Source organism: Eleutherodactylus coqui, chromosome 7 (genome assembly GCF_035609145.1).
Source record: "Eleutherodactylus coqui strain aEleCoq1 chromosome 7, aEleCoq1.hap1, whole genome shotgun sequence".
Classification (NCBI taxonomy): Eukaryota; Metazoa; Chordata; class Amphibia; order Anura; family Eleutherodactylidae; genus Eleutherodactylus; species Eleutherodactylus coqui.
The window spans coordinates 19,347,724-19,370,868 of record NC_089843.1 but is presented as its reverse complement, the minus strand read 5'-3'; the positions used below and the strand labels follow the sequence as shown (position 1 = coordinate 19,370,868).

The 23,145-nt window shown below is 53.5% G+C and overlaps 1 protein-coding gene across 7 annotated transcripts in view; it reads right to left on the bottom strand.

The window, feature by feature from the left end:
• Positions 1-23,145, bottom strand: part of LOC136572371 (dynactin subunit 1) — a 97,694-nt gene that overhangs the window by 67,955 nt on the left and 6,594 nt on the right. The window contains exon 1 of one of the 7 annotated variants that reach the window (XM_066572891.1): positions 9,163-9,297. The exons of 5 other annotated variants lie outside the window; for them this stretch is intronic. The gene's annotated coding sequence lies outside the window, so the exon portion shown is untranslated. Of the gene's footprint in view, positions 1-9,121; positions 9,142-9,162; positions 9,298-23,145 lie in introns of those variants that run through there. One more of the 7 variants, XM_066572886.1, reaches the window with a different exon arrangement.

Sequence of the window (23,145 nt, the reverse complement as noted above, 5' to 3'; positions counted from 1 at the left end):
ATGAGCGTCACAAGAAGAGAACTCCCGTAAGCTGTAGACCCCAACGTCATTACCCAGAATGCCTCTCTGCTGAGGACAAGCCTTCGCCAATCTCTTCCTCTGGCGATTTCACACGGGGGAATATCAGGCCGGGAACCATGGCCAGATATCGCACTCACCAACGTGCGTCTTACCGCAGATGGGAGGCGATTTTCATGCAAAAATGCATGGCTTTTGTGAAATTCCCATCCATAGAAACAGACATTAACCCCTTCCCGCTCCATGATGTACGTCATGGGAGCCTGGTACTTCGCGCAAAATGACGTACCGGTACGTCATCGGGATAGCGCGAGATCATGGCTGACCTCGCGCTATCCCACAGCGGGAGCCGGCTGTCAGTCACAGCCGGCGTCCCGCTGCAACAGCGGGGGGGGCATCGGAGATGCGCCCCCCGCTGTTAACCCCTTCCCTGCCGCGATCTAAGTAGATCGCGGCAGGGAAAGAGTTCACAGAGCTCCCTCTGTGTCTCCAGCCGGCTCTCGCGATGTTATCGCGAGAGCCCGTCCTCTCGCCATGGCAACAGGACGCCAGACACTGGCGTCCTGTATTGCCAATGCCTATGATCGCTGTATAAGCGATAAGGCATGGCAGAGCAGTAGCTCTGCCATGCCTTATGACAGCGATCATCGGCACAGTGCTGCAAGTCCCTCAGAGGGACTCAAATAGTGTAAAAAAAATAAAATAAAAAATGTAAAAAAAAAAAAGTAAAAAAAAATGTTAAAAACCCCCTTTTTTATGCTTTTTCTAATATTAGCATTAAAAAAAAGGTAAAAAAAAATGAAAACCCCACATATTGGGTATTGACGCGTCCTTAACGACGTGTACAAAAAGTTGAACACTCTTTATTTTGTACAACAAAAAGCGTAAAAAAAGCCCGCTAAAAAACAGAGGCAAAATGCTAATTTTTAGCATTTTGCCCCACAAAAAATTCAATAAAAGTGATCAAAAAAGCCGTACATTCCCCCAAAATTGTACCAATAAAAACTACAGCTCCTCTCGCAACAAATAAGCCCTCATAGAGCTCCGTGCATAGAAAAACAAAAAAGTTACAGGACTTTGAATGCAGCTATAGAGGAAAAAAAAATTTCCAAAAAAAAAGGCTTTTTATTGCAAAAAAGTGTAATAACCTAAAAAAAGAAATATAACAATTTTGGTATCGTTGTAACCGTACCGACCCGCAGAAAACATTTAGTGTCTCATTTATGCTGCATGATTAACGCTGTAAGAAAAATAAAAATAAAATCTATGGCAGAATTGATGCGTTTTCTCTCCCTGTTATCATAAAAAAAAATAATAAGTAAGTTTTACGATATAGCCTATGTACCCAAAAGTGGCACTGATAAAAACTACAGCTCGCCACGCAAAAAACAAGCCCTTATACGGCCGCGTCGACGGAAAAATAAAAAAGTTATGGCTTTTGAAAAATGGAGATGGAAAAATACCAAAAATCGCTTGGTCCTCAACGCCAAAATAGGCCGAGTCATTAAGGGGTTAAAGGATATTCTGATCCTTTCAGGTAAAGCCTCTAACAGCTGTATTAACCTGACCGGTCAGTGTGGGGCGCCGCTTCATAGACGATACCATCGTTATACGGGATCACAGTGAGGCGTCCGCACGGGACTGCGTATAATAGCTGGAGGATAATCAATAGAACTTCAGGTCCGCCGGCCGGGCGACGTCGGCAGATCCGCGAGGTCACTCACCAGCCGGGCGACGTCGGCCCATCCGCGAGGGCACTCACCAGCCGGGCGACGTCGGCCCATCCGCGAGGGCACTCACCAGCCGGGCGACGTCGGCCCATCCGCGAGGGCACTCACCAGCCGGGCGACGTCGGCCCATCCGCGAGGGCACTCACCAGCCGGGCGACGTCGGCCCATCCGTGAGGTCACTATGTGAAGGAAAACACTTCTAGAGTAGAGACTTCCTTCCTTGGGAGAAGCACTGCAGGTTACACTAACCTACAAGCTGGAGGTTGTCACCCGTCCCGGACTGCTACAGCACCCTCTATAGGAGAAGTACTGCAGGTAACACAAGTCTACAAGCTGGAGCTGGTTACCCGCCCCGGACCGTTATAGCACCCCCCCCCCCCCCCCCCGTAGGAAAAGTACTGCAGGAAATACTAGTCTACAAGCTGGAGCTGGTTCGCCCCGGACCGTTACAGCGACCCCTGTAGGAGAAGTACTGCAGGAAATACTAGTCTACAAGCTGGAGATGGTCACCCTTCTCGGACAGTTACAGCGCCCCCCGTAGGACAAGTAGTGCAGGTAACACGACTCTACAAGCTGCAGGTGATTACTCATCCCAGACCGTTACAGCGACCCCTGTAGGAGAAGTACTGCAGGTAATACTAGTCTACAAGCTGGGGGTAGTCACCCGTCACAGACAGATACAGCGCCCCCCGTAGGAGCAGTGATCAGAGCGTCCGGGTCCCTAAACAGACATTATACAGTCACTGAAGCCCATCTACGGGGATACGAAGACTGGATGCGGAACAGAGAGACGAAAAGGGTTAACAACACGGAAGGACAGAGGTGGTGGAGGAGGAAGGGGTCCCAACTAACAGACTGCGGATCTCACGGCTTATAGCAGGGAAGCGATTGTTGTTCCGGCGTCCGCGGCCCTAAAACAGGACAAAGGGGTAAGACAAAGGTTAGAGGGAAACAATCTGAGCAAAGAGAAACAGAAACCGAGCCAGCAGGCCATGTCACGTAATAACCACCGGGGGCGCCAGATGTGGACCTTGTAGATACGGGGTTAAAACGAAACATTTTAGAAGGGCTACGGGGGGGGGGGGGGGGGGGGCGGGGTGTTAGGGGACAGCACAGACAGGGAGGAGGGGAGGGCACAGACAGGGAGGAGGGGAGAGCACAGACAGGGAGGAGGGGAGAGCACAGACAGGGAGGAGGGGAGAGCACAGACAGGGAGGAGGGGAGAGCACAGACAGAGCTACAGGGGGGAAGAAGGAGGGGACAGCACAGACAGGGAGGAGGGGGGGGAGAAGGGGACAGCACAGACAGGGAGGAGGGGGGGGGGAGAAGGAGGGGTCAGCACAGACAGGGCTACAAGGGGGAAGGAGGGGACAGCACAGACAGGGCTACGGGGGGGGGGGGAGAAGGAGGGGACAACACAGACAGGGCTACAGGGGGGGGGGGAGAAGGAGGGGTCAGGGGGGGAAGAATGGGACAGCACAGACAGGGCTACAGGGGGGGGAGAAGGGTCAGCACAGACAGGGCAGCGGGGGGGGGGGGGGGGGAAGGAGGGATCAGCACAGACAGGGCTGCGGGGGGGGGGGGGAGGAGGGGTCAGCACAGACAGGGCTGCGGGGGGGGGGGAGGAGGGGTCAGCACAGACAGGGCTACAGGGGGGGGGGAGAAGGGGACAGCACAGACAGGGCTACAGGGGGGGGGGGGAAGAAGGGGACAGCACAGACAGGGCTACGGGGGGGGGGGGGAGAAGGGGACAGCACAGACAGGGCTACGGGGGGGGGGAAGAAGGGGACAGCACAGACAGGGCTACAGGGGGGGGGAAGAAGGGGACAGCACAGACAGGGCTACAGGGGGGGGGGAAGAAGGGGACAGCAGAGGCAGGGCTACAGGGGGGGGGAGAAGGGGACAGCAGAGGCAGGGCTACGGGGGGGGGGGAAGAAGGGGAGAGCACAGGAGGGCTACGGGGGGGGGGAAGAAGGGGACAGCACAGGCAGGGCTACGGGGGAAGAAGGGGACAGCATAGACAGGGCTACAGGGGGGGGGGAAGAAGGGGACAGCACAGACAGGGCTACAGGGGGGGGGGAAGAAGGGGACAGCACAGACAGGGCTACAGGGGGGGGGGGGGAGAAGGGGACAGCACAGGCAGGGCTACAGGGGGGGGGGGAAGGGGACAGCACAGGCAGGGCTACAGGGGGGGGAAGAAGGGGACAGCACAGGCAGGGCTACAGGGGGGGGAAGAAGGGGACAGCACAGGCAGGGCTACAGGGGGGGGAAGAAGGGGACAGCACAGACAGGGCTACGGGGGGGGGGGGGGGAGAAGGGGACAGCACAGACAGGGCTACGGGGGGGGGAAAAAGGGGACAGCACAGACAGGGCTACGGGGGGGGGGAAGAAGGGGACAGCACAGACAGGGCTACGGGGGGGGGGGAAGAAGGGGACAGCACAGGCAGGGCTACAGGGGGGGGGGGAAAGAAGGGGACAGCACAGGCAGGGCTACAGGGGGGGGGAGAAGGGGACAGCACAGGCAGGGCTACAGGGGGGGGGGGGAAGAAGGGGACAGCACAGGCAGGGCTACAGGGGGGGGGGAGAAGGGGACAGCACAGGCAGGGCTACAGGGGGGGGGAGAAGGGGACAGCACAGGCAGGGCTACGGGGGGGGGGGGGAAGAAGGGGACAGCACAGGCAGGGCTACGGGGGAAGAAGGGGACAGCATAGACAGGGCTACAGGGGGGGGAAGAAGGGGACAGCACAGGCAGGGCTACAGGGGGGGAGAAGGGGACAGCACAGGCAGGGCTACAGGGGGGGGGAGAAGGGGACAGCACAGGCAGGGCTACAGGGGGGGGGGGAGAAGGGGACAGCACAGGCAGGGCTACAGGGGGGGGGAGAAGGGGACAGCACAGGCAGGGCTACAGGGGGGGGAGAAGGGGACAGCACAGGCAGGGCTACAGGGGGGGGGGAGAAGGGGACAGCACAGGCAGGGCTACAGGGGGGGGGGGGAGAAGGGGACAGCACAGGCAGGGCTACAGGGGGGGGGGAGAAGGGGACAGCACAGGCAGGGCTACAGGGGGGGGAGAAGGGGACAGCACAGGCAGGGCTACAGGGGGGGGGAGAAGGGGACAGCACAGGCAGGGCTACGGGGGGGGGGGAGAAGGGGACAGCACAGGCAGGGCTACAGGGGGGAGGGAGAAGGGGACAGCACAGACAGGGCTACAGGGGGGGGGGGAGAAGGGGACAGCACAGACAGGGCTACGGGGGAGAAGGAGGGGACAGCACAGACAGGGCTACGGGTGGGGGGGGGAAAGGAGGGGTCAGCACAGACAGGGCTACGGGGGGGGGGGGGGAGAAGGAGGGGTCAGGGGGGGGGGAAGAATGGGACAGCACAGACAGGGCTACAGGGGGGGGGAGAAGGGGACAGCACAGGCAGGGCTACAGGGGGGGGAAGAAGGGGACAGCACAGACAGGGCTACGGGGGGGGGGGGGGAAGAAGGGGACAGCACAAGCATGGCTACGGGGGGGGGGGGGAGAAGGAGGGGTCAGCACAGACAGGGCTACGGGTGGGGGGGGGGAGAAGGAGGGGTCAGCACAGACAGGGCTACGGGGGGGGGGGGAAAGGAGGGGTCAGCACAGACAGGGCTACGGGGGGGGGAAGAATGGGACAGCACAGACAGGGCTACAGGGGGGGGGGGAAGAAGGGGACAGCACAGACAGGGCTACAGGGGGGGGGGAAGAAGGGGACAGCACAGACAGGGCTACAGGGGGGGGGGAAGGGGACAGCACAGACAGGGCTACAGGGGGGGGAAGAAGGGGACAGCACAGACAGGGCTACGGGGGGGGGGGGGGGAGAAGGGGACAGCACAGACAGGGCTACGGGGGGGGGAAAAAGGGGACAGCACAGACAGGGCTACGGGGGGGGGGAAGAAGGGGACAGCATAGACAGGGCTACAGGGGGGGGAAGAAGGGGACAGCACAGGCAGGGCTACAGGGGGGGAGAAGGGGACAGCACAGGCAGGGCTACAGGGGGGGGGAGAAGGGGACAGCACAGGCAGGGCTACAGGGGGGGGGGGAGAAGGGGACAGCACAGGCAGGGCTACAGGGGGGGGGAGAAGGGGACAGCACAGGCAGGGCTACAGGGGGGGGAGAAGGGGACAGCACAGGCAGGGCTACAGGGGGGGGGGGAGAAGGGGACAGCACAGGCAGGGCTACAGGGGGGGGGGGGGAGAAGGGGACAGCACAGGCAGGGCTACAGGGGGGGGGGAGAAGGGGACAGCACAGGCAGGGCTACAGGGGGGGGAGAAGGGGACAGCACAGGCAGGGCTACAGGGGGGGGGAGAAGGGGACAGCACAGGCAGGGCTACGGGGGGGGGGGAGAAGGGGACAGCACAGGCAGGGCTACAGGGGGGAGGGAGAAGGGGACAGCACAGACAGGGCTACAGGGGGGGGGGGAGAAGGGGACAGCACAGACAGGGCTACGGGGGAGAAGGAGGGGACAGCACAGACAGGGCTACGGGTGGGGGGGGGAAAGGAGGGGTCAGCACAGACAGGGCTACGGGGGGGGGGGGGAGAAGGAGGGGTCAGGGGGGGGGGAAGAATGGGACAGCACAGACAGGGCTACAGGGGGGGGGAGAAGGGGACAGCACAGGCAGGGCTACAGGGGGGGGAAGAAGGGGACAGCACAGACAGGGCTACGGGGGGGGGGGGGAAGAAGGGGACAGCACAAGCATGGCTACGGGGGGGGGGGGGGAGAAGGAGGGGTCAGCACAGACAGGGCTACGGGTGGGGGGGGGAGAAGGAGGGGTCAGCACAGACAGGGCTACGGGGGGGGGGGGAAAGGAGGGGTCAGCACAGACAGGGCTACGGGGGGGGGAAGAATGGGACAGCACAGACAGGGCTACAGGGGGGGGGGGAAGAAGGGGACAGCACAGACAGGGCTACAGGGGGGGGGGAAGAAGGGGACAGCACAGACAGGGCTACAGGGGGGGGGGAAGGGGACAGCACAGACAGGGCTACAGGGGGGGGGGAGGAAGGGGACAGCACAGACAGGGCTACAGGGGGGGGGGGAGGAAGAAGGGGACAGCACAGACAGGGCTACAGGGGGGGGGGGGAAGAAGGGGACAGCACAGACAGGGCTACGGGGGGGGGGGGGAAGAAGGGGACAGCACAGCCAGGGCTACGGGGGGGGGGGGGAAGAAGGGGACAGCACAGCCAGGGCTACGGGGGGGGGGGGGAAGAAGGGGACAGCACAGACAGGGCTACGGGGGGGGGGGAAGAAGGGGACAGCACAGGCAGGGCTACGGGGGGGGGGAGAAGGGGACAGCACAGGCAGGGCTACGGGGGGGGGGGGACAGCACAGACAGGGAGGAGGGGACAGCACAGACAGGGAGGAGGGGACAGCACAGACAGGGAGGAGGGGACAGCACAGACAGGGAGGAGGGGACAGCACAGACAGGGAGGAGGGGACAGCACAGACAGGGAGGAGGGGACAGCACAGACAGGGAGGAGGGGACAGCACAGACAGGGAGGAGGGGACAGCACAGACAGGGAGGAGGGGACAGCACAGACAGAGCTACAGGGGGGAAGAAGGAGGGGACAGCACATACAGGGCTACAGGGGGGGGGAAAGAGGGGTCAGCACAGACAGGGCTGCGGGGGGGGGGGGGGGAAAGAGGGGTCAGCACAGACAGGGCTGCGGGGGGGGGGGAAGGAGGGGTTAGCACAGACAGGGCTACGGGGGGGGGGAAGAAGGGGACAGCACAGACAGGGCTACAGGGGGGGGAAGAAGGGGACAGCACAGACAGGGCTACAGGGGGGGGAAGAAGGGGACAGCACAGACAGGGCTACAGGGGGGGGAAGAAGGGGACAGCACAGACAGGGCTACAGGGGGGGGGGAAGAAGGGGACAGCACAGACAGGGCTACAGGGGGGGGGGGAAGAAGGGGACAGCACAGGCAGGGCTACGGGGGGGGAGAAGGGGACAGCACAGGCAGGGCTACGGGGGGGGGGGAAGAAGGGGACAGCACAGGCAGGGCTACGGGGGGGGGGGAAGAAGGGGACAGCACAGGCAGGGCTACGGGGGGGGGGGGAGAAGGGGACAGCACAGGCAGGGCTACAGGGGAGGGGAGAAGGGGACAGCACAGGAAGGGCTACAGGGGGGGGAGAAGGGGACAGCACAGGCAGGGCTACAGGGGGGGGAGAAGGGGACAGCACAGGCAGGGCTACAGGGGGGGGGGGGGAGAAGGGGACAGCACAGGCAGGGCTACGGGGGGGGGAGAAGGGGACAGCACAGGCAGGGCTACAGGGGGGGGGGGAGAAGGGGACAGCACAGGCAGGGCTACAGGGGGGGGGGAGAAGGGGACAGCACAGGCAGGGCTACAGGGGGGGGGAGAAGGGGACAGCACAGGCAGGGCTACAGGGGGGGAGAAGGGGACAGCACAGGCAGGGCTACAGGGGGGGGGGGGGGAAGGGGACAGTACAGGCAGGGCTACGGGGGGGGGGAGAAGGGGACAGCACAGGCAGGGCTACGGGGGGGGGAGAAGGGGACAGCACAGGCAGGGCTACAGGGGGGGGGGGAGAAGGGGACAGCACAGACAGGGCTACAGGGGGGGGGGGGAGAAGGGGACAGCACAGACAGGGCTACAGGGGGGGGAGAAGGGGACAGCACAGGCAGGGCTACGGGGGGGGGCAGAAGGGGACAGCACAGGCAGGGCTACAGGGGGGGGAGAAGGGGACAGCACAGGCAGGGCTACAGGGGGGGGAGAAGGGGACAGCACAGGCAGGGCTACAGGGGGGGGAGAAGGGGACAGCACAGGCAGGGCTACAGGGGGGGGGAGAAGGGGACAGCACAGGCAGGGCTACAGGGGGGGGGAGAAGGGGACAGCACAGGCAGGGCTACAGGGGGGGGGGGGGGAGAAGGGGACAGCACAGGCAGGGCTACAGGGGGGGGGAGAAGGGGACAGCACAGGCAGGGCTACAGGGGGGGGAGAAGGGGACATCACAGGCAGGGCTACGGGGGGGGGGAGAAGGGGACAGCACAGGCAGGGCTACAGGGGGGGGGGAGAAGGGGACAGTACAGGCAGGGCTACAGGGGGGGGGGGAGAAGGGGACAGCACAGGCAGGGCTACAGTACATACAGGGCTATAGGAGGAGGGGACAGTATAGACAGATATAGGAGGAGGAAGAATAGACAGATATGGGGAGGGGGGGGCGGTACATACAGATACATAGGAGAGGAGGGCATAGTATAGACAGGGATACAGGGGAAAGAACATACAAATATATAGGAGTGAGGAAGGGACAGCACAGACAGCGATATATGGGGAGGGGACAGCATAGACAGAGATATGGGAGAAGGAGGGGACAGTAAATACAGGGCGGGTAGCCGCCTTATCTCCACACTGCCGCCATCCCCGAGTATTACACCCACCACACAGCTGATTGTCCCCCGGGAGCCCCCCGCTCTCTGTCGTTAGGCTTCTGACAGTTCCGGGCTCGGGCTGTGGCCCCACTAACATCAGCCGGTCTCAGCAGAACCAAGACTCGTTCTCACAGCCAATCAGAGAGCAGAAAACAAGGCCCTTAGCAAGAGCATCCAATCATCAGAGAGGAAGCGGACAACTCGCAAAACATCAGCCAATCATAAGCCGTAAGACATCACCTCACGCAGAAGTAGCCAATAAGTAGTATGGAACCAAAATGAGGCTTGAGCCGCTGTATAAACTAGTGCGCATGCGTACTCTCCCCGCGCTGTAATGCAAGTACATGATGTATCGGTCACGTCGCTGCTCTCTGGGCGCTGGTCACGTGTCCTGCACGCCGCCGCCGCCGCCGCCGCCGCCGCCTGAAGTGTTGTATATAGATCCATGCAGCCCCTCATGTATCTAAGCAGTCACCAGTAGGGGGCAGTTCAGAGGAACTGAAGTAAAGACGATCCAGTTATCCCCGTTGATTTCGGTGAGGTTTAATAGACCGCAGTGACAGGGAGGTTCCGCCTCCATTCCGTCTGGTTTAATAGACCGCAGTGACAGGGAGGTTCAGTCCGGCTTCTGGTTTAATAGACCGCAGCGACAGGGAGGTTCCGCCTCCATTCCGTTTGGTTTAATAGACCGCAGTGACGGGGAGGTTCCGCCTCCATTCCGTTTGGTTTAATAGACCGCAGCGACAGGGAGGTTCCGCCTCCTCCATTCCGTCTGGTTTAATAGACCGCAGTGACAGGGAGGTTCCGCCTCCATTCCGTTTGGTTTAATAGACCGCAGTGACAGGGAGGTTCCGCCTCCATTCCGTTTGGTTTAATAGACCGCAGCGACAGGGAGGTTCCGCCTCCTCCATTCCGTCTGGTTTAATAGACCGCAGCGACGGGGAGGATCCGCCTCCATTCCGTCCGGCTTCTGGTTTTCGCCGCGATGCGGGAAAATCCTCGCTGGTGTATATGACTCCATACTAAAGCATGGGGTTCATATTCATACGTCTCGCAATGCACAAATCTCGCACGATTTTCTGGGCCGCGTGAAAGCGCCTGCGGCTCCGTTACGCCTTTTCTATTCTCCACTTCTGGTGAATGGATCCGGTTTTTGTTCCCTGATTAGAGAAGAAATAAACGGACATGTTCCTGTTTGAGTTCCATCATTTTACAGGACCAACAACGTCCGTCTGCAGCGCCGCCGCGCCCGGAGCAACGCCATCGAAACGTTTATAGTCGGGAAACAAACCGATTCAGCTCCTCCGTTCTTAATGTCTTAAGCCGCGGCTGCGCAGGATAATCATCAGCGAAGCCCCATAGACTATAAGGCAGAGGTGAGGGATCGGGGAGTCGCCAGGTGCCCGCTTCTGCGCAGTGTCCTCGCTGTGTTGGCGTGCCTTCAGAAGGCCGCGCGCCCGTGGGAGGGGTGGGTAAGCCATCACAGTATTTTTCTCTTCTTTTAGTATTCCTGCTAAGGGCTCATTCACACAACCGTGATTTTGGCGCATATTACACACGTGACGCGCGGCCGCGTGACACTCAATGAATGGAGTCAATGAAGGTACGTGGATAAAGATCGCCGCGCTCTATTTCTCAGTGTGAGCCCTATACATTTGTATAGTCAGCGGATTAAACGCTGTCCGTGCGCAATACATTGTTTATGGGCGGCGATACGCAACAGGGAATGGAACAAGACCGAGTCATGCTGCGCATGGCCGCGTGCGTGAGATACACCGTCCCTCGCAGTGCGCTCGCTGCCGTACGCTGTCTGTGCCGGCTCATACAGACCACTAAACCACTGCGGGACCCCTGCAGCGTTTTACGCATACGGTCATGTGACCGAGACCTTACAATCTGCCGTTTGTTGTATAAGTGCGCTCTCTAGTGGTCTTGTCATGTAACTTGTCAAACACGAAGCCCCGGGGCCAAATCCGACACTCCACGTTGTTTTATGTGGCCTGCGAGGTCGGACGCAGAAGGACTGGCTCTCCACTTTACCCGGAGGATGCAGCCAGCACTCAGCGGAGGGGTCGGCGCCAGCACAGGGAGCGGCTGCCATTTTGGCTTCTGCGCACCTCCACACCCCCGTGTTCAGCAGCTGCCAGCCCTAGCCGCCCTCCAAGGTGCTCCAGCGGTGGAGAAGCCCCATCCTCGGGCGGAGCGCGCCGTCCACGTAACGCTGAGTCAACAATGACCGTGCGATGCGCACAAATCTCGCCTGAATGTGAACTCTGCTCTTACGGTTTATGGATGTATTCACAGGGGGAAAAAATGGCAGCGCTCTAAATGAGGTCGTTCCTTGGAACGCATCGCCCATTGTTATTAGTGAGGCCTTGAGAGGCATGGCATGGCGCCCGCATGGCGTACGATGTGCATCTGAATGTGATTTTTCAGATTGAAGATAATTAGCAGTCGCCATCTTTTCACATAAATTTTAAGCCAAAGCACGTCGCGGCGCGGAGCGCACGTCTCCAAGCGCAATATTGGGCTGAAGTTTCTGGGGCCGTATCGCACTCGCCCGGGTGAATGTGGCCTATGGAGTAATTACATATGGGGCTCATTCACACGCGGACGCAGTTGTGGTCTGTGAAATAAGCAGTTTTTTCATATGTGTTTTCGCTGCGTATTTCGACACCATGTTTGTTTCATTTGCACCCGTTTTCACTGGGGTTTTCACGTGGGCAAAAAACCCCACAAGACGGTCCCATGGATTTTACAAGTATCATGAATATTCACTGCGTATTTACGGGAACCCATGGATCAATGTCAACCTGTAATACGGATCAAAACCGGACATGCAGCAGGACCCAGACAAGAAGCAGCGAGTCCAGAGCCGAGACCCAGACATCAATCAGCGAGTGCAGAGCCGAGACCCAGACATCAATCAGCGAGTGCAGAGCCGAGACCCAGACATCAATCAGCGAGTCCAGAGCCGAGACCCAGACATCAATCAGCGAGTCCAGAGCCGAGACCCAGACATCAATCAGCGAGTCCAGAGCCGAGACCCAGACATCAATCAGCGAGTCCAGAGCCGAGACCCAGACAAGAAGCAGCGAGTCCAGAGCCGAGACCCAGACATCAATCAGCGAGTCCAGAGCCGAGACCCAGACATCAATCAGCGAGTCCAGAGCTGAGACCCAGACATCAATCAGCGAGTCCAGAGCCGAGACCCAGACATCAATCAGCGAGTGCAGAGCCAGCGCGCCTGGGTGTCATGGCAACGGTATGCGGCGCACTGAGCAAGGAGCGTGCGCCCAGAGTCGGCGTCCTGGATTACAGCGGCCAGGGGAGGTCACCAAAATTGGGGGAAACGCAACCCGCAGCCTGGGAGATAGGCCCAGCAGTGCGGGTACGGAGACCCCGAGAGTTGCTGGTCCTGACCTTCATAATTCGTTCATTGTTCCAGCGCCGTCGCTGTCTGACGGTTGTTCTCTGCGGGACGAGTTGTATTTTTCACTGTTACTATTTAATGCACCATATAATGTACTGAAAAACGAAAAAAAAGTTCTAAGTGGAGAGAAACGAAAAAACAATGCAATTCCACAGGAATCGCATCACTTTACTACACGGTTCAGTACGAAGACTCCAAATGAACGGTTTATGGTTTTTTTTTGCTGTACTACTTTTAAAAGGTAAAATATCTTTAAATCTCCTGGCCGCCATCGACCCGGTTGCGCGCGGCTCCTGTTTACTGGGACGTCCTGTATTTTCTATTGGAACCTATTTGAACTACAACCAACTTTTTGATGATTTTTCATTCTATTTTTTTGAAGTCAGGGGGTCCATAAAAGTGCAGTTCTGGTGTTTTCTTTTTTTTTTTTGACGATGTTCCCCATGAGGGATAAATAATGTCTTACTTTGATGCGTCACACATTTAAGGATGCAGCAATACTGGATGGTTTGGTTTTGAGTTTTTATTATTATAAATGTTTTTTGTAGCTTTTGCTACCTTTTTAATTTTTTAAATAATTAAGAACACTTTTTTTAAAAACAAATTTTTAAATTTTTTTTTTTTAGTCCTCGTAGGGCAGGGGTCCCCAACTCCAGTCCTCAGGGACCACCAACAGGTCAGGTCTTCAGGATATCCCATGCTAAGAACACCTGTGGCAATGTCTGAGGCGCTGACAATAATTACATCACCTGTGCAACACTGAGGAAATCCTGAAAACATGACCTGTTGGCGGTCCCTGAGGACTGGAGGTGGGGAACATTGTCGTAGGGGACTTAAACTTGCAATCATTTGATCGCTCCTAGAATATAATCCAACACCATAGTATTGCATTATATCTCATTCCGACAGGCAGTTTTGTGGCCTTCAGAAGGCCCAGGCTGCCATGGCAACTGGACGGCACCTCGCAATCTTGTGAGCGCTGATCGTGGTTGTTGCCGGTGGGCGTTGGCTGTATGACGTAACTGTATGTCATGTGGCATTAAGGCGTTAAAGGGATTTTCCAAGTGCGATATTAGGCTTTCACCATTGCTATAATATTGCCATTATAGAAGTAGCACTCGTTACATTATCACTGCTAACCGTTCTCGTTTTTCCGGCTGCCGCTGTTTCTGCACGTGGAGCGACCCGATGACGTCACTACATAAAATGCAGAATATGGTTCTGTAAAACTGTTATTGTATAATGTGGTTATGTTCACTTTACAAATACTCATACGATGGAGTTGGTGATCGGAGGACCATCAAGTCTTAAGCAGAGGCTGGAATAAATCCAGGGTTTCAGCCTTCTTACATTCCTGTCTGTCCCCTAAGCTGTAGGCTCATGGGAGGTCCATATATAGCCCCGCCCAGTGCCAGTTAGTGTAGCGGTGAAGGAGAGGTGTAGCCGGAAGACTAAGGAAGCTGGAGGACCCAGGAAGACGGACAGTTCCATCACCAAGTCTGAGGAAAGAGGGGGGAAGGTGCCTGATATGACGCTTCTTGTTTCCCCAGGCCTGATGCAACACCCAGACAAGCAGTATCTCCAGTCACCAAGCTCTGCATTCTGTTGTACGGAACATGGACTACATCGGACATTGCCTTGTTTGACTAGAACTGCAATAAAAGTGAGTTTTCCTGTTTCACTCTCCCCCAACTCCTGGAGCTCCTCCGACTAGGAGACATCTGCACTCCGTATCATACTACGCCACACTCCAAGGACCACAACCACCATCATCCATCAAACTTTCTTTGTAGTATGAGCGGGTGAGAAAGCAACCGCCAAGCTTTTACTACACCCTGGCGTCACGAACCAACACATCCACCAATCCTTTTATTGGTAACTTAGCCGGCTGGGGGTCAGAGTATATAGCCACCGTGAACACCAGCTGACCCCTGATGTGCAGCCGTACACAGACGGCAGTCAGTCACTGATAGCTCCGCCCACTGGACTCTTCACAATCAGCAGAGGTTTAAATGAATAAAATACAAGTTCTACTGAAACTTTCCCATGAACTATATATCAATCTGCTCAGCTCCTCCTGCACCTTGGACCGCGCTCCAGCCCACAGACTCCGTTTAAGCTTATATGTTATAAAATTAGAAACTTGTATCGTAAAATCGGTACAATTAGTTACTACCTCTTGGTTACATTAAAAAAAACACAAATCAGTTATCATGGCAACGTTAGGCGGATAGGCATCTCACAGTCCTTATTATAGGTCATGAGGCCTCAGGTGGTCCTCATCAGCAGCTCCTGCTGCCACTTTCAGGCCTCTTTCACGCGGCGACAGAGATTTTACTGTGAGAAAATCGCAGCAAAACGGCGTCTTTGTTCCCGTGATCTTTCAGCGATCTCGCTGCTTTTCTGTGAGAATCATCTGCAGCCGCCGGTGATAAAATCACACGATTCTTTATCACAAAAGTCAGTCGGACTTTCTAATGTTAAAAACACATCACACGAAAATCGCAACTTCATGCGATGCGGCAGACAAGGAGGGGAACAGGGGCTACAAAAACAAATCGGCAAGACGGAGGATGCTGCGGCATCAGAGAAAGCATCGCTCATGTGAAGAGCCCCATCGGAAAGCGCGGGCTTCACATACATGCGGTTTTTTGCACTATGGCATCGCGGCAAAACCGCACAATTTTTTTAAGCAGCCTTAAAAAAATGAACAAGCTTTGTGCATCCTTAACCCCTTGAATACCTTCCATTTATAGGCTTTTGGGCCATCTTCATTCCTGCCGTTCATGACTTCTCCATCAGCATAGAGATAGGCAGGCGGGATGTCTTCTGCGGATCGAGTGTATCTTCCCTTGTACCACTTATTGTACCGTAATATATAGTAGGACTCTTATAAATGTTCAGGTGGACTGAAAGAGGAAAAAACCGCGGCATGTTGTTAGAGGGACCTTTGACACGGGATGGAAGGATACCGCAGGATGCAACCAAATCCGCAGCTGTGGAATTCCACCCCAACACCCGCACGTCGAACCGCAGATTTCGATGCTGAATTGCAGCTTTCAAGCCAATTTGAATTCTGCATCAAACTCCTCCGGTGGCTTTTGGTGCGGCTAGAGACGCATCACACAATCTACTTCATACATTCATGTTTTATGGCATGCACAGGACCTGTTCACTTTATTCTGTCAGTCAGTATAGTTGCAGGCTTTATTATGCTTTCACAGCCGGCCGATATACGCTGCCCATCTGATGCTTTGGTTTACAATGCATCAGTTCAGATGGGCGTATTCCCAAAGTGTAAAAGCACCCGGCCGGCCAAGATAGCACATACGGTTCTCATTTCAGCCTGGGCACTTTTACACCGGTGGCGGCTCCCATAGACTTCTATGGGAGCCTATGACAGCTAGCAGAGAAGGGAGGTGGTAGGGAGTTTAGCAGTGTTTCTACTAAACACCCACCCCCTTCCCTCCTCCTCTCCGCCCCTTTCCTGCTATTTGCAATGGGAGGGGCAAGCATGGGGCAGGAGCTAGTTGCCAAGCACAACCCCCCCTTACGGCATTCCGAGCTTGGCGTATATGCACTGGACCCTGGCCGTCTGAACCGGCGCACAAACGTCAGATTTGTGCACACCTTCACGCAATGTTTAGTCCCGCTGCGGCTGTGACACGGCTGACCGATAATCACTATGCTCGTGATACTAGTTTTATATATTTTTTTTATGTTTTATTACTTCTAAAATTTAAAAAAATAGCCTTTACTTTAAAAAAATTGCTTTTTCTCACCATTTCCTGAGACCTATAACTTTTTTTTCCCAGACGGGGCTGTTTTTTTGTGATCTGTAGTCCTTATTGTTTCCATTTTTGGATACATAAGACTTTTTGATCCCTTTTTATTCCTGTTCCTTTTTTGGGCCAAGGAGGTGCTCAAAAAATGCCATCCTGGCACAGTGATTTCCTTTCTACAACATTTATGGTACACAAAAGCTAATGTGATATTTTATAGTGCAGATATAGATGTCACAAGACCAATTATGGTTTTTTTTGCTTTGATTTTTGTATGATTGTACTGGAAAAATGTATTTTTTTTTGCTTTTACATTTTTTGTAATCCTTATAAAAACTGTTAAGCTTATTTTTTATTCTTTTTAGTCCTCATAGGGGACTCGAACTTGTGATCAGACGGCTTGTACGATATACTTCAGTATTTCTATATTACAGTATATTGTACTATTACCAGCAGCTTTTTAGGCAGGATTACAGCAAGCCTTCAGGAAGGCACAAGCTGCCACTGCAACCCACATGCTGTACTGTGCGCTCTGGATGCAGCTCATGCTGGCTGGTTGCCTACAAAGAGTTCACACTGATATTGCACCTGCTTTATGTAAACTCTGACCACCCCGCCGGACCCCACTTTAAGCGGGGGCGGTGCCTCAGCTGAGTGGCCCAACTTGCTGCATGGCAATAAAAGGGGTGCCTCCCTATAGATTGCCGCAGGCAGCAGAGGGGCTAGGTTCACCCCTGTCAAAAAGTTCATTATCTATTCTTTACTGAACTATTTGATAGCATAAAACAAGAAAAATAAAAATATTTACAGTATGCAAAAAGGACTAGTAAGAAATTCTTTTGTGGTAAAAGGATGAAAGCTACCACCACAGAAAAAAAAACTTCCAGGAAGCCAAGGTAATAATGTATACATGCTAGTACTAACATGGTGCTTATCTACAGAAGCTCACTGGGAATGCAGAAGTTCAGCTTTAGTCTTCCCCAGTATTAAACTATGGTAGAGAATGAACAAATATGATGCATTCTCTGCCGTACAAACATAAAGCTGTTCTTTCATGTCTTGTACCCTAGTTTTATGTTGGAGCAGTAGTAATGTATCTGTCCCGCAACTGATCTATTAAAATGGGTCAGCTGACCACACTGCTGCAGCCCAGCCACATTTGAAGAAGAGTTTCCAATTAGTTAGCCTCTTTTTAAATATTCCTGGCTTTTGCAGTGTGTTGCTGGTTATAGCGTAAGCTATGTGCATTTAAATCCAGTATTCTTTGTATGCTTCTGGTGTCTTATTCTTATACTAGCTGCAGAGCTGGATTCCACATGCGGAATTCTGCAGCGGAATCTGGTTCTGCCAGCAGTGGCGTCCGCGTGTACCTGATGTCTTTCCTTTTGATCTGTACTGTGGATGGTCCACAAGGTGAGCCGTCGGACATACGCAGTACAGGTTTTTTTTAAAAACTCCTACTTTTCCTGCATCATCCTACGGAGTCAACAACGTTTCCGCAATTACATTGCGGAAGGGCCACAGATCGGATGGCTTCCATTGACTTCAATTGAAGCTGTCCATGTGGAATCCACAGAAAAATGAAGCATGCTGCAATTTTTCTACTGTTGCCAGAAACCGCAATTGGTTTCCGCATGTGTGCAGGAAGAATTGATTTCCCATAGCATGGTATGGATTCTGCAGCAAATATCCGTTGATGGGCAGGAGCCCTTATTCACTGCTCAGTCTGGTTTCTTGTGTCTGAGTCCTACTGCCCTTTGGTTTGTCAGGGATAGTATTTCAGATAGGAGTTCCATTAGGGATATCTTCAGGGACAGTGGTGTCCGGTGTTAGGGTCAACATTAGAAACAGATTAGGAAAAAAACTTAGGTAAAGTCAAGGTTAGATGCGGTTTCCATCAAGCATCTGCACCATTATCTGATTACCATCACCACCCTTTTTCATCCACTATTTCATCCATTGGTGAGTGCCTAATTTTGTTCCTGTTAGTGTTGATATGTGTTTCATACATCTAGCTGTCCAGTTGTAACACTATTTGGCTCTACTGTAAGACTGGGGGGTATCTGAGTGCTGAGAGAAATTATTAGTAACTAGGAAAGGCGACTGCTGTAGGTGAAGTCCAGTTCTGTTATCTAGTGTCCAGCCAGCATCATTACAGAGGCTGTATGTTCCTACTTATGTATTGTGTATTACATGTACAACTGATTAAATAGATTCCATAGAGGGACACACATTAGAGAGCTGTTGGCCAAATGCTCATTTGACTGACCTTCCCCATACAACCTACGCTTAGCTGAGCCTGCATGTATTCATATGTGTGAACAGTACTTGAGCTGCTGCCAGACACCTCTGATGGTAAGTTATCACCATGAAATCCAACTGTCCAATCTTTATTTGGGGGGCCCGATTTGGGATATGAAAAAAAAGAACTTCCCTGGTGCTTGCAGATGTGAATGCTTTTGGAAATCTTCAAATCTTGATGTGGCTGGATCTAGAATATTTTTAAGAGTAGTGCCTTATAGAATCTCACTTCAGGGTTCTATTATCTGTACGTAACTATGGGGGTGGCCATCTTGCCTGAGCTGGCTTAGGACTAGTTCTGAAAGTTGTACTTGAGGATCCTCGTTTTTACACTTTTATCCCAAAAATTGGGATCTGGTCTTTGGTTCAAAGAATCCCAGACCACTACTCTAGAAACAGTCTTGGTTAAGAGGCAGCTGGTGCAGCTTGGTTAGGAATACCAAAGGATGGTACTGGAGAGTGTAGACAGAGATATAGTTGAGTAAGAGAGTCGAGGTCAAGACATACAGATTCCTTGGGTATTCTAGAAGCAAACCAAGGGTCAGGCAGAAGAATCATGGTCAATGAGAAAGCCAAGGTCAAGATAGGAGAAACCAGGAAAGGTGAATAGGTCAAGAACGAATCAAAAATCAGGAGATCAGACACAAACACATTAGCACAATAGGACACTAAATTACTTAGGCACCCTCCAGTGGGAGAGGGTGCATTAAAGAGAGTGGAGCCTATCCGGGTTGGCTGGGGACTGAAAAGCTGTGTGGATTCACTAGCCCTTTAAGAGGCAGGCTGGCCATATAAGCACATCTTTTGGGCAGCGGTGATAGCTGAAGTGCTGGGTGGAAGGACGCATCACCTGCAGGAAAAAAGAGGAACATGGCGCTGGCCATGACCAACACCAATGGGAGGCAAGAGATGCAATAGTCTAGGACCTTGGCCACAGCATAGAGATATGCTTTACAGCAGAACTCAATGACAGATCACCCAATGGACTAAGGGCTGACCCGTTGCTTTTTACTGGATAATTATGTAGGCATACTGTCTGACCTGTGTAAGGGGGAGGAGGTGAGCTGTGACATCACATATAATGAATGGTGGATCCTGTGTTATCTATATATAAGGGTTATCCTTCAGTGTAATCCTGCCTGTGATGATAATGAGATGACAGCTGAGAAGTTTTCTCTACAGAACAGGACGTTTTGACTATCATCAAGCTTATTGGTCAGTGTGAAAACTGTAGGATTTTTAGGATTTTTTTAAAATATAGATTGTGACATCAAAAATTAAAAGAAAATTTTCAAAAATTAATAAAAAATACGTTTAACATAAAATTGTAATTCATCCAACAGGTCATTTCTGATTATAGAAAAATATCTTCAAAACCTCAATTTCTTCAACGAGTTGTTTGCATCTTCAGGATAGGTCATCAATAGTCAATTGGCTGAGGTCCATCAGAAGTTTGCCAGGCTGTATGGAGATAATCTGTTGTTGGTAACACACAGTCCTGTATAGTCACACTCAAATTAATGGGAGCTTCGCTTACAATACCATTCCGAACCACTGCTCGGTGTATGGAGCTATGCATTTACAGCAATACATTAGCTCAGCAGACTGATGATCATTTGATTGACAGTAATCCCATGTGGTGGACCTCACTGATCAACTATTGATTCCCTACTAAGACCAGTTGTCCAACTAACTGTTGTCATTCCTACATTAATTGTGAGGAGGTCCTTAGGCTCCATTCAGATTTATTAGATTCAGCATAGATTCCACAATGAAATCCGCATCCAGTGTGCCAACAATCCACATCTTATGCATGTAAATGGGGCTTTCATAACCCTGTTCATATGCATCAGAAATTTTCTGGGTGGATTTTCGATCTAGCCGCTGGTAGCTCTGCTCGTTCCTCCTGCTGGTGCCTCTAAACACCATGCCGAATGTGGTCAAGTTAACCCAGTTATAAGGTGGTATGTTTTATGCAGGAACTGGGCCGCAGCAAAGAAGCCACTGCAGGGGGTTTGCCAGTGGATTTTGAAGATCATTGAATCTCTTCTAGTCCAGTAGATGACCCAATTAGAGTCTCATTCTTAATGTTGTTGTCCTCTCATGGGGCAGAGGGGTCTACGGACCTCATCAGGAACCAGAGGCGCAGAAGTGACTAAAGCCTGGTGACATGGAATTGTCTGTAGTAATAAGAGGTCTTCGGTAGCATGATTTGTAGACCGTTTATCAGCCTGTGGGACTTTGTAGTGCAAAACGGATGAGAGGATAAGATAATTGCCCACAGATGTTCCTGAGTCGGCTCCATGGTCGAGATCGCTACCGTTTCCCACACATAATTCTTGAATTATCGCCCTTTTTATTTACCACAATAAATATGGGACGGTTATAACAGCAGAAAGGTCTCCTGGCACTGCTTATCCATAATTAATGGATCGTCTGGTTGTTACGTCAGATATATCACCGCTGGAGATTAACTCTTTAGTTTACAGCACTGTAGGTGGTAGAGGAGTTGGAATGAGACATTAGAGCCCAGATGTGATAAAAGCACTAAGATGAATGGTCGGGATTAACCAAAAAAAGGCAAAAGAACTAGTATATAACAAGAGAGATAAACAAGTTTGGGATCAATTAGGAAAATGCAGATGAGACAAGAAACCCTGGATGTGGTAGAGGAGCTACTGTTAGTGTGGTCAACCTATATGGCCTCTACTGTAAGAAGTGCCCTACTGGAGCCCTTCTGTAAGAGCGATAAAACTATGGAGCTCTCTACTGTAAGAGCGGTAAAACTATGGAGCCTCTACTGTAAGAGTTGCCACACTATGGAGCTCTCTACTGTAAGAGCGGTAAAACTATGGAGCCGCTACTGTAAGAGTTGCCACACTATGGAGCTCTCTACTGTAAGAGCGGTAAAACTATGGAGCCGCTACTGTAAGAGCGGCCACGCCATGGAGCTCTCTTGTGAAAGCTCGACCACACCATTGAGCTCTCTACTGTAAGAGCGGTAAAACTATGGAGCTCTCTACTGTAAGAGCGGTAAAACTATGGAGCCTCTACTGTAAGAGCGGCCACGCGATAGAGCTCTCTAGTGAAAGATCGGCCACACCATGGAGCTCTCTAGTGAAAGATCGGCCACGCCATGGAGCTCTCTAGTGAAAGATCGGCCACGCCATGGAGCTCTCTAGTGAAAGAGCGGCCACGCCATGGAGCTCATTACTGAAAGAGCGGCCATGCCATAGAGCTCTTTAGTGCAAGATCGGCCACACCATGGAGCTCTCTAGTGAAAGATCAGCCACACCATGGAGCTCTCTAGTGAAAGATCGGCCACGCCATGGAGCTCTCTAGTGAAAGAGCGGCCACGCCATGGAGCTCTCTAGTGAAAGAGCGGCCACGCCATGGAGCTCTCTAGTGAAAGAGCGGCCACGCCATGGAGCTCTCTAGTGAAAGAGCGGCCACGCCATGGAGCTCTCTAGTGAAAGAGCGGCCACGCCATGGAGCTCTCTAGTGAAAGATCGGTCACGCCATGGAGCTCTCTAGTGAAAGATCGGCCACGCCATTGAGCTCTCTAGTGAAAGATCGGCCACGCCATTGAGCTCTCTAGTGAAAGATCGGCCATGCCATAGAGCTCTCTAGTGAAAGATCGGCCATGCCATGGAGCTCTCTAGTGAAAGATCGGCCACGCCATTGAGCTCTCTAGTGAAAGATCGGCCACGCCATTGAGCTCTTTAGTGAAAGATCGGCCACGCCATGGAGCTCTTTAGTGAAAGAGCGGCCACGCCATGGAGCTCTCTAGTGCAAGAGCGACCACGCCATGGAGCTCTCTAGTGCAAGAGCGACCACGCCATGGAGCTCTCTAGTGCAAGAGCGACCACGCCATGGAGCTCTCTAGTGCAAGAGCGACCACGCCATGGAGCTCTCTAGTGCAAGAGCGACCACGCCATGGAGCTCTCTAGTGCAAGAGCGACCACGCCATGGAGCTCTCTAGTGCAAGAGCGACCACGCCATGGAGCTCTCTAGTGCAAGAGCGACCACGCCATGGAGCTCTCTAGTGCAAGAGCGACCACGCCATGGAGCTCTCTAGTGCAAGAGCGACCACGCCATGGAGCTCTCTAGTGCAAGAGCGACCACGCCATGGAGCTCTAGTGAAAGAGCGGCCACGCCATGGAGCTCTCTAGTGAAAGAGCAGCCACGCCATGGAGCTCTCTACTGAAAGAGCGGCCACGCCATGGAGCTCTCTACTGACAGTGGCCACTCTATGGAGCTCTCTACTGTAAGAGCGGTCACGCTATGGAGCTCTCTATTGTTAAAGCGGTTACACTGTAGAATCTGTAATGTAAGAGCAATCGAACTCATAGATTTATAGAATAGTAGAGTTGGAAGGGACCTTCAGGGTCATCGGGTCCGAACCCCTGCTCAGTGCAGGATTCACTAAATCATCCCAGACAGATGTCTGTCAAGCCTCTGACGGCTTCCATTAAG